A 6160-nucleotide genomic window follows, 5' to 3' on the forward strand; every position below is an offset into this window, starting at 1 on the left:
TGGTGGCAGATTTCCCTCAAACAGGGCCACTGAATTAACAAATCAAATTAACATAACACTGGCGTCAGATCTGGAGGCCTGTTTCTCTGGCACGGCTGTCCCTGTAGTTTGCCTGTATGGACGCTCCCCTCTTGTGTCCAGATGTCCCCACAGTGCCAGCTCCCTCTGCCCAGAAACCACTGAACCGGCCCCGGAGTAAATATAAAACACCGGCAAGGACGGAGCATTTTCCTCGCTACTTCGGCAAAAGTTTTCTGCGTAGTCTAATTTCAGCGCAGCGAAACATCGTGCTAATAAACGCCTCACTCGTTGAGGTTTAACTGAAGCCTTGTGTGAACGTGTGTGTGTGTTTGTGAAAAACTAATGACACGTTGTACTCGTGTTGGTGATAATGACCTCACCGCTGGAAGCTGGGCTGAATGGAGAGGTTCATAAAAGCATTGCTTACACTGTATGAGCAGAACTGAAATGGGACAATTCTGGATGAAGTTGAGCAAAACAGGCAAAATCGCAATGGATTTACAGTAAGTTGGGAATTGGACAGATTATACTGGAATGTATGAACTGTAGTAACTGAAGCACATTAGGCAATATGCTCGAATTAATTCCATTTTATACCCTGTCACAATGTGAAATGGCTACCCAATGTATCCGATATACATAGGCACTCATATCGACATTTTTTCTCCTCTCTAATAGCTATTGTTTGTTTCATCTGTTTTATCGGGCCATTTTCCATTTTACCTCCATTCAGTTGTTAAAAATAGTATTAAAACGACAAAAGCAAAAGGAGTGAAAGTCTTCCACATACAACATAAACATGAACATTTACTGTAAGCTTTTTGTTCTTTATCTTGTCCCGTCATTCAGGCAGGAAGTGAATGACAAAGTTTTTATCGTTGATCAGAAAAACGTGTCCCTAGCCTTCACCATAGCTGCAATGCTCAGACAGTGGATGATGGGAACTGGTAAAACATTAGCAGTGAATGCCAGTATGAACGGACGATAATTATATGTTTATACAAATAGAAAATGTTGACACAGCACTTTTGTAGATTATTTATAATGTTGCCTGGACTGAATGGACTAAAAACTGAAACTAGACTGTTAATCAGACTGTGTTGTTCAGTCTGTTTTTATTTCTATAGAACAATAGCCACACTATATTAAATATTTTCCTGTCTCATGCTCCTGCTTTTAGTATGCGTGTATTTTATATTTTTTTTGTATGTGCCTGATGCTTTAGAGAGCTTGACAATAAGCAATCTATTTGCTTATTTATGTATTTTATTTTTCAAAATGTTCTTATTCCTTATTCTTATAAAGTCTTCTAGGTGAGTGTCTTCCAATAGAGTGCAGAGGTGAAGGCTTGACATGTTGGCATGGTCTGCTATAATATATTAGTCATATATATCAGACATTGATGCATTACACTGAAGATGATGGGAATTACTGTAAAATGAAGGGCATGGACTTATAAAACGCTAAATACTAAGCAGGCACTAAATAGTTTGCTCAGTAATAAGGAGAACATTCAGATCCTAACTAGTCACAACAGCTTTCATCCTTAGTCACTGATAATTATTGCCCGGTCACTATCAGCCAGACTCCACAAAAAGGATCTGGACATTTACATACTTAACATTCAGTAAAGAAATGCACGGCGTAATAAATATGCCATGCATACAGGTCAAAGTCTGGCATTGTAAAGTCTACTTTAAGTAAGCACTATAGTAGTCAGACTTTGAGGCTGGACTTCAAGGTCAACATCACCTACAAGCAGCGGTTCTCAAACCGTGGGGCGGATTCCTAGGCTGAGCCACAGATCCAGTGCGGGGGGGGGGGTGTGAATGACTGAGAGAAAAGGCAGTCCAGAACATGTTTGGGCCTTTAAATTTGACTGATGTTGCAGCAATTTCACCAAACAGTTGTTTAGAAATTGTTGAAATCTCCCAATTCTTTGAATCTTTGGGCTGAAGGAAGGACAATACTCGGTGTATCAATGCTCAATCAACAATCATTTATTTCCATACAATTCAACAGTCAGAGCATTACAACGTCCGGACGGGAGAGATGCTACCAGAGGGTCAGGCACATGTCTCAAAATGGTGACGGGTTGCTCAGCTTTTTATAGTCTCTAGTGGCCCCCAGCTAGTCATAAAAGCCAAAACATCACATTTTTTCTCTGTTACAGCGCCTAAGTTATGACCTCGGCAGTTGTTTCTCTGCTTTCTGTAAGGTGGGGGTATGGAATGTGGTCTATCTATCTCCCCTGTCTTTAGACACAGAGTCTCCTGCTTACAACCTTCTCTTCATGATTCAACAATTAAGCATGTCAAGAAAACAGTGTAACACATTCCCAGCAGATCAAGGATACAGAGTGATGCACATTTATCTAATGAACTAATATGTGAATATGTTCTGTTAACTCAAAAGTATAATGAGAACTAAACTACATACAGCTCACACACTCTATATTAAAGGGTATAATGTGATCTACAGCAGTATTCTAATTCAACTACTTTGATTACATATATAAGGTAACATATAATAACAGAATAATCTAATAATTCCCCCTTTTGATCTCTGAAAGAGATCACTTACAACATGCACTCCAGGGTTGCAAGGTCCAAGTTTTCTTGATCCTGAGGCCCTCTGTCCCCCTTTAACGGGTGGACCATATGTGGGATGACCTCTGTGTTCACGCAGTTCAGATGCAAGCAAAGTTAGATTTACAACCATAACAGCAGTTATGGTTGTATCACTCCCCAATTCTCCCACAGCTTTATTTTGGTGCTCCAGTTTTCCACTCCCATTTTAATGCCCCCTTATACCTTTCAAATGTACTTAGACTAGAACCTCTGTCTAAGGAGCTTTTAACCTTTATTTTTATTGCTGCAGCTACCAGTGTCTTCCAGTTGGGTGATTCTCAGCTTCTTTCTTCGACCTCCGGGGTTAGACCACCCTTTAGTCATTGCACAGTTCTGGGGATTATTCTGCCCCGATTTCAAACAAGGATCTGTGTGTTTTGGGTTCACCGGCGTGTCCCCCTTTTTGCCAAGAGCCTCTTGAACCTCGTTGGTCTGGTGTTCCTGGTTTTCGCCAACCCCTTCATGGTTATTGCTGTGTTTGTGGGATCCATCTTCTCCAGGAGCCCAAACGTCATGACACTTGACCCCAGTTGCTGTCTCGGCAGTCCCTACATCTGTCCCTGCTGTGAAGGGTCCTCACATCTCCGGGTCCCCGTCTGGTGTCTGTTCCTTTCTCTGCAAGAGACAGAAAACCAAAACACCTCTCTCCCTAGCCTTGATAATCTAATATTGTTATCCATTGTTCTTCTAATGATTCAAATTTGGTTTAAAATATTATGTTCAGGACTTATTCTAATCATAATCTATGTGTGTGTAAAAGAAATCAAAAATTAGTGAACCCTTTCTAAGTCTAACCCATTATAAGCTTAAGTTTTACCATAGCTAATTTATTAAACACAAAAATAAACTCATAGAAATTTTCATATCACCATTGTTTGATGTTCAAACTCAACTCCCCCTTTTTGACACACTCCCATGTGTCAATTCATTGGAGCTAGACAATTAAAAGAGAAGGTTGGTGACATCATATCTCAGAAAGTATCAGAAATTCTTCTCTCGAGTACCGTTGCTCCAGCCTTGTCATCCCTGAGGATCTTCGATCCCGAAAATGTCCCTTCTCCTCATGTAATAAAGTCTGTCATCCTTCCATGCCCTGGTAACTGGTCCATCCAGAGCTGTAACATTTTGAAATGTACATACAACAAGCCAAACCACACCTTGGTCACACCAACCCTTTTCTGCCCTGAAGATGTCCAACACCATCTTAGTCTGGACTGTCAAAAGTGGCTTTAACGCTGACTATCCTGACAATCCATTTTATAACGTTTCCTGGTCAGATTTGCCAATCTCTGCACCAGGGTTTTAAACTTTTCGCCATTTCCATTAGTTGTTATTTTTATTTAGTTTCGACTCCAGATTTTCAATTTTTACCAGTTGTAATCAGTTTTTACCAATTGTTTGCTAGTTTAGTGTAGTTTTTATTTTCTGAAAATCCTTAGTTTCAATTTAGTTTTATTTGTGTTTTGCAAAAATTAAGTGTAACAAAATCCCAGTTCCATCATATCAGTCATGCTCTTCTGGTTATCCTTGGGTGTTGAGACTAATAACTATTAACTCTTGCCGCACCGTGTGGTCCTAATTTTGGTTGGAGTGAATCGATAACCTTTTGAAGGCGATTGTTTCACACCTTTATTTAGATGTCCCAGTCCTGTTGTCTCGGGATACATCACGCTGCCTTATCTGGGGTTAGCTGTTTTCTGGGGATGCGGGTTGAGTGGGTGAGCTCTTCAAGGAGGGGGAGTGTGCTCCCCCTGATGAGGTCTTCTAGGTAAGCTAGGTTAGCCTTCTTGTGTGAGCTTTTCAAGTGCACTTTAAGGTTAGTGGGACTTTTAGTTTTATAAATGTCCCTCATGTCCCCCTGATGACCCAGTATTTCAATTTTGCACACTGTAGTACACATTTTAGTTTTTGCTTGTAGCTCGCATACTCTACTTGCCACTCCTCTAATTCCTGATGTTTCTTAGAGAGGGCAACAGTACCTTTAAAATTATATCACATGTGTGGGGGTGTGGCCTTGCCAATTGTTTTGCCCACCTTTTCAAAATGGCTGGCGTGCCCACAAGCACATTTCATGGAAAAAGAAAGGTAATCTTGATATTTACATTTAAAATGTTTTGTTAAACTCAGATTTTTATTTTAGTCTTTTTGCAAGTACCCCTCCTCGGTGGCGAGAAACTGTTGGTGTGGTCAAGTGGGTGCTCTAGAAACAAACGCTCAGGACAGAACAGTTATCAGTCATGTACTTCCTACAAATTTTGCATATGTTTTATTTCATATTGATCCTCTGAGTGTAATGGTACATTTTAATTTGAATTTATCCAAACTAAACACAATATTTTCTTTATTTACTTTGCTCTTGTTCTTTTGCAGTACCACATCCTATCAAATGTCCCTGTCGATTATATTCTACATTTAATAACTTACTATTTCAAGTGAGAACCTAAATCATGTGGACCAATGTTTATTATTGCATATCTCTATTCTGAATGTGGCCAGTCATTCATAGGTATTGTTCAATTTTGGCGATTTTCCTCTATAAAATTTAATTGACTTTTTACAGTGGCCTGCTGTGGTTAATAGTAACATATTCCAGTCATGAGTGGTATCAAAAGTCTTCTCCACTGTAGCATTTGGCATTCCCAATAATATAACATGATACCTTAATCAAAACACAGTTAATATAGCACAGTTTTCTTGATGCAAACATCAGTAACTCAAAATCAGCAACCACAGTGTTAAGTCTGCAGTTCATACTTATGTGAAGCTAGAGTCTCCTCCTCCAGTCTCTCTTATCCTCCTGCTCCTGAAAAAACAAAACAAAGCGAAGCATCCACCCTTCTCTTGTCGGCTGGGTGAATTGTTTATGAATTGTTTATTGGCATTTACTAATCCTAAAGTGGGTGCAGTCATTGTCTCAGTATCAAGTCAGTCAAAACTTTTAGTTGTCAGTCCATCACAGTCCATTCACATGCATACCTCCACACACATTCATACCAGATGTTGCTGATAATGGAGTCTCACGCGCAACCTATTCGAGCCTCCATCACCAGCAAGATGACGTCATCATTTTAAAGGAAAACAATTCCTTGTTGTTTTTTGGGCCGGATTGACTCGGTGCAATCCTTTTAGATCAGTGTTCCCTATAAGTGAATTTCTCCCAAGCCAATTACAATCATGGAGAAGCACACTTTGCAACTGTTTACAGTAATAATATTTTATAGCGCTTTAAATTTCAATCTTTCAGGCCTGGTTTAAAGAGCTGATTGTTAAATCATGAACTCACAAAATATCAACATATCACCACCGGTGGATCACACCTCTCAGATGTTTTTTCTCCCGTGCACTGTAACAAAAACGAAAACAGACATAACCAACAAAATACTACTAAAATAACACAAACTAGGGCCCGTTGCAGACATGTCCAAGCATAAAACTATCCCTCTCTCGCTTACGAGAAAGAACACAAGCCAAAGCTCACTGATAAAATCAAGCTAGCGCTAAACAAAACC

Source organism: Rhamphochromis sp. 'chilingali' (genome assembly GCF_963969265.1).
Source record: "Rhamphochromis sp. 'chilingali' genome assembly, chromosome: 14".
Classification (NCBI taxonomy): domain Eukaryota; kingdom Metazoa; phylum Chordata; class Actinopteri; order Cichliformes; family Cichlidae; genus Rhamphochromis; species Rhamphochromis sp. 'chilingali'.